We start from the raw sequence: 6,000 nt of genomic DNA on the forward strand, positions 1-6,000 counted from the left end.
AAAAAAAAAAAAATATTTTCAATGAGTGATAACTTGGTTAAATTAAAACATGGCCCCAAAGAAAGGGGGCTAGATAAAAAGTTTACTTTGTCAAGTGCAAAGGACAATGAAGAGGCCAGACGAGGTACGGGTCAGAAAAACAAACAGAAGCAGGCAGAAGGCAGGGCAGACAAAACCAGAGACGTACTAAGATAACACAAACAGGACACTTTATCTTTATTTTTTTTCTGCTGTAAAAGAAGGAAGAAATATATGTAGGAGGGTATTTGGCAGTGTGGGGGATATTGTTTGTGTTCCTGAATGACTGGATACTTTTAGGCTTCTTTGGTTATACTGGGGAATGTTTTCTGAGCTGGGACTGCTGCCCTGTTTACCCAAGATAACTGAAGAAAATCTCACGGACAAAGGACAGAGGGCTGAACTTCAACAACACAGCATAAACTTTGGAGTCAGAGATTTGAGACAGTTGCTGGAAGAGAGGTGAATGGGTTGAACCGGTATGAATACTATTCAAGAAAGCACACAAATTTCCTTCTAAAGAAAGCTTTGGGGCCTTGAAGGTTTCTGAAGCAAGTCTTAAGAAACCTTAGTAACTGTAGTATATGATGACAACCTAGAGACGTTCTCAAGGACTTAGACGTCCACCTCACAGCTCTGGATGGCCACTAGCACGGCTTCTGTTTAAAACAAGATGGACTTTCACAAAACTGTGACCTTTAATTCCCTTTCTTCTGGATTCAGAACAGGGATTATATATAATCTGTACCTGTGAATTTCCAACTGAAAGCAGCTTTACTACAAAGGGGAGGTTTACATTGAAAACACCACAGACACAAAATGCAGTAACCTTTGTGACCCCCAAATGTCTCTAAGTGTCAGAAGTTTGTTGACATCAGAAGAGCCTTACTTGGTACATGGACTGTGATCCAGCTGTTTTGATGGCCACTCCAGCCCCAGTGGTCTCACAGGACAACTTGCCCACGTCACCTGCAAGTCTGATATCAACTGAGGCTGGGCAAAAGGAAGACAGAAAATCAAATCAATAAAATGAAAAGCAAATGTGGAGAAACTGCCTAGCCAGACTCCAGATGTTCCGTGGCACAGACGTGAGGAGAAATCACATCCCTGATAACCTCATGACACCCCGATTTTCCCTCTTACTCAAATAGGTTGAAATCACTTTTTAGGACAGCTCTGCATGTGTTTAATGCTGAAATCACCTCCATTCAGAAAGTTAAGAGGTTGAGACATAAAAGAAGGGACCCAATCATTGCCTCGTGCGCTCTCCCGGCCAAGTTCTGGCAAACTACCTTGGCTTTTTGTTTGTTTGCCTGCTTGTTTGTTCTTTGGTATTTTGTTGATAAATCCTCATAGCACTCACTGTCTTTGTGTGGAGTTTTCCAGGTTTATACAACAGGTATATTCAGTCACACCCTATGTGAATGCTCAAAACCTGCTAAAGCAAAACAGAATTTATTGTGTGTCTACTTTATAAAAACAATTGCCTGGGAAACATTTAGTAAACCTGGTAAGCGCCATCTTTTGACCAAAAGCAGAACTGCAATCAGTTGCAAGGCTGGGCACAAAGACCCTGTAAAGAGTATCTTTCTCTGGAGAGATGGCTCAGAGGTTAAGAGCACTGACTGCTCTTCCAAAGGTCCTGAGTTCAATTCCCAGCAACCACATGGTGGCTCACAACCATCTGTAAGGAGGTCTGGTGCCCTCTTCGGGCCTGCAGGCATACACACAGAATATTGTATACATAATAAATAAATAAATAAATATTAAAAAAAAGAGTAGCTTTCTCAAGTTTCCAGAATTGTTTTCCCAGTCTCTCTCTCTCTCTTTTTCCTCTGTGTGTGTGTGTCTGTTATGAAAACAAAACAAAACAAAACACAAAAACGGGATAAAAAACCCTCATTTTAGGGTGTGGATGATAGAATAATGTTTATTTTCTATTCAGGTTTAGATTCCAAATACAATAGTGATCAAAATATGATAATTTTCTTCATATATTAATGTACATTTATGTATATGTAATGTATAAAGTACACTTATGTGCTTATAATTTGAATGTTTTTGAAATTATACAGTTTATCCCTTCAATAATATATTTGCTATTTTTCCATATCAATAATTTTCACATTATTATTTTGTGAACCATTTTAAAGATTTTTCCATATCTCTAAATTTGAAATTTTCTTTTTTTTTTTTTTTCGAGACAGGGTTTCTCTGTGGTTTTGGAGCCTGTCCTGGAACTAGCTCTTGTAGACCAGGCTGGTCTCGAACTCACAGAGATCCGCCTGCCTCTGCCTCCCAAGTGCTGGGATTAAAGGCGTGCGCCACCACCGCCCGGCTATTTTCTTCTAATAAATACAGCTCAAATATGCTGTTTTTAAAACTGAAGAGACATAATACCTAAGTTGAAATAACTTTTTTCTTCCCAACTTTACTTACATTCCCATTTTCAAATTACCATTTACGTAGTCATTTTCTCTTCCACTCATTCTATTAATGTACAGCATTCATTTTTGTAAAAGATTTCATATTATATTATGCAGAAGTTTCTGGAAGTTGCTTAATTTTAGAATACACCTTCAACCTATTCTCTTAGCATTACATTTCGTGTTATTTCATTTTTTAATTTCTTTCATTAATCGAGTGTGTGTGCATGTGGAGGCGGGGAGCGACTGACTGGGTCTGCATGCCCTGGCTTGCATATGGAGAGCAGAAGAATTCCGGATAGTCAGTTCTCTCTGTCCACCTTTACACGGGCTCTGGAGATGGAAAGCAGATATACAGCCTTGCACAGCAAGCGCATTTCTGAGTCATCAGGCCAGCCTGTGGCTACGTCATTCTTTTCACAACTAAATAGTATTCAATGATACGATTTTGCTTGCCCACAGATTATCTCCCACATAGGGCTCTTCAATATAGTGTTGGAACATTTTCTAAATTCTTTCTCAAAACTATATAAATATCTTCTGTTTGAACCAGAGTCTGGACTGTAGCCTGACTATCTGAATTTTAAGCAAACATAAGGAATTGGGTAAGCAGCCTTCTCAGAGCAGCAGAATATCCAGCAGCAGCTTAAGACAATGGAATTATGTGGGCATCTGCTCAAGCACCTGTAACAAAACAATTTCTTCCCTTTTCAGCTCCATCTTTATTCCTGAGTGTAAAAATACATAAAGTCTAAACCAAAGACGACACATCTTTAGTATGCAGCGCCTGAGCTGCTTACAACTTTGATTTTATTATTCCACCCCATGTACACTTGAATGCGCTTCTTGAAATTACATTTATTCAATCTTCATACATAGTTCCCAAGTAGCTTTTCCCCTCTGACTTTAAATTCTCATCTCAGTTCATTTATGCTGATGGGTACAGCATGCTCAGGGAACATGGAAATACATTGAACTTCCCCTTCAATGGTCTTTAATATGAGACACCCTTTATTATTAGACATATTGTTGATTCTGTTTAGTTTAGTGATATGTTTACTGCTTTATGATCTCTCAGGTTTTGGCTTTGAGAAAAGGCTTAGTGTAGCCTGGACTAAGTATTGGACACTGGCTTTTAACGTCTGATCATCGTGGCCCTCCTCCCAAGCACTGGGATTCCAGGTTTTTCGCACCCCCATGTCAGTCTCTCACTCTTACCGTCTTTAAATTTTAATACCTTTCGGGACTCATCCCCTTCATATGTAAGCAGATGTGGATCATCTTTGTGTTTATTTGCAAGTATTTAAAATTTGATTTTAAAAAATAACAACAGCAACACGGAATTGACAACTAAATTTCCAGCTCACTGAGGCACTGGAAATTATACTTTGCTGTATACTATTATACAAATGTCACCACAACACTAGTATCTGTGGGAAATATAATGAAAGCCAGCTCCTGAACACTTTAAATGTTCATTTATGACATCAAAACTTTTTTCAAAATAAGAAAGATTAATTTGCTAAGATTTTTCTAAGCATTTACCATAGCCACCACTGATTTTGGGCTGAAATACCAAATGATCCATTCAAAAGTTATTGTTTGCAACCTCATGGAGAATGATTTTCTACAGGTGAAATCTGATCACCACCTCTCTCCTGGTGGACTTTTCAAAACCCTGGCATTCAAAGCTCAGTTATCATTTCTCTCCTAGAAACGACTGGCACAAAGCGACACTCCTTTTCTGTGACTTTAAACCGGCAGCCGCGACTTTTTCTCACCTTTAACACTCAATTGTTCTTCAGATCTCGGGAAGCATCTACTTTGCAGACAGCCAAGGCCATGGCCTGAACGCTCAGCCCTCAGCCACCGCCGCCTTTGCCACTCCGCAGTTTTTCCCAGCAAGCAGCCAGCAAGTGGTGGGCCCAAGCCTCCAAAGCCCGCAGAAGAGCAGCTCCTCCCTCAGGCTCCAGGGGTTTCCCCGCCTTCCCCTCAGCCCAAGGATACTCCGCCCTCAACGGTGATGGAAGGGTGGAAAAAAAAACCTCAAGGTCTTTGCAAGCCCTGAGAGGAAAGTACACAAGTAAAAACCAATGCACAGCTCAAGAGAAGAAAATCTTCTTTTAAAGAACTTTGAAGTGTGGGGGCCAGGGACATAGCTTTGCTTTCCATTCAAATACAGGAGATGAGTGACCCCTGAAGGGAGAGAAAAGGGGAAGAGGCAGCTGCTATTTTCATATAACAAAGATGGTAGTAGACTAGTCCTCATTGGGTTTTTGCTTGTTTCTTTTTATGTTTTGTTTTGGAATTTTTTGTGTGTGTCCGTCTCTTTATACTTGCTTCTATTCCCCTTCTCCATCTTTTTTCCTTCCTCCGTTTCTCTCTCTTTATTTTTCTCTTGATGCTGCACACACCCATCTTAAATGCATTGTCTCCCTGCCTCAGTTGTACCAGTGTAATTACAGGTGACTCAATAGCAGCAGCTAACCAGGTAACTTCTTCTGAAATCCCTTCCACGTCTGATTATACTGAAATTGGAAAGAAATATGTGTGTCAGCAATAAGAGAAAGCAGAAGAAAGGGCATGAGGTTGGGTGGGTGGGTGGGGTGGTGGGAGGATTTGGGAAGAGTTGGGGGAGAAGAAACAATGAGGAGATTGTATTGTATGAAAAATTTATTTTCAATTAAAATATATAAACTAATAAGACTTACTGAGGTATGGTGGTATATATTTTGTAATCAATCATTTCATTAGGGAAGCCCACGATGGCTACGCAATGAAACACTTTCAAAAGAGCAAACAAGAAGCCAAATTCAATAATCACCCAGAAATGGAGACGTGCTTTCTAATGGAAATCATCAGATAAACAAAAATACTACTAAATTTGTCTTTACATTTCATTAAGAAAAAAGTTCACAACAGAGTAGAATAGGTGGCCTGGGAAATAACCAGACAATTCCCAACATTCTCCCTTCGTCCTGATGATTAAGCCCTGTGAAGAACCTTTCCACCATGCAGCTCTGTGGCCATTTTCTACTTGTTGACACAAGCGCGACAACCTGAATTTAATCCTAGAAGCCAAGTAAAAGCAGAAAGAGAGAACGGACTTTGCAAAGTTGTCCTCTGACCCTACTATACATAGGGCTGTGACACACACACACAATCACATGAGTAAAATATTTTCAATTCATTTTTAACATTTATTATGTGCGTGTGTGCGTGTGTGTGTGTGTGTGTGTGTGTCCTTTTCATGGCTCACATGTGAAGAACTTTAGGGAGTCAGTTTTCTCCTCCCACTGTGTGATCTAGAAACTGAGCTCAGGCAGGCGTCAGCAGGAAGCCCTTTTACCCACTGGACCACTCTTGGCTCCCGTCTGATTGTGATCTTGGAAAGATTTCAGTCTTCAACCACCGCAAATAATGTTAACTATAGATTTTCCATAGATGCCCTTCATCACAAAAAAAAAAAAAAATCCATCTCAGGTCTCGGATTTATTTTTTAAGCAAACACATTTTCCGGATAACTTGCCAACCACAAATTACATTTTGTGTATGG

The sequence above is a fragment of the Chionomys nivalis genome, chromosome X, assembly GCF_950005125.1.
Source record: "Chionomys nivalis chromosome X, mChiNiv1.1, whole genome shotgun sequence".
NCBI classification, from domain to species: Eukaryota; Metazoa; Chordata; class Mammalia; order Rodentia; family Cricetidae; genus Chionomys; species Chionomys nivalis.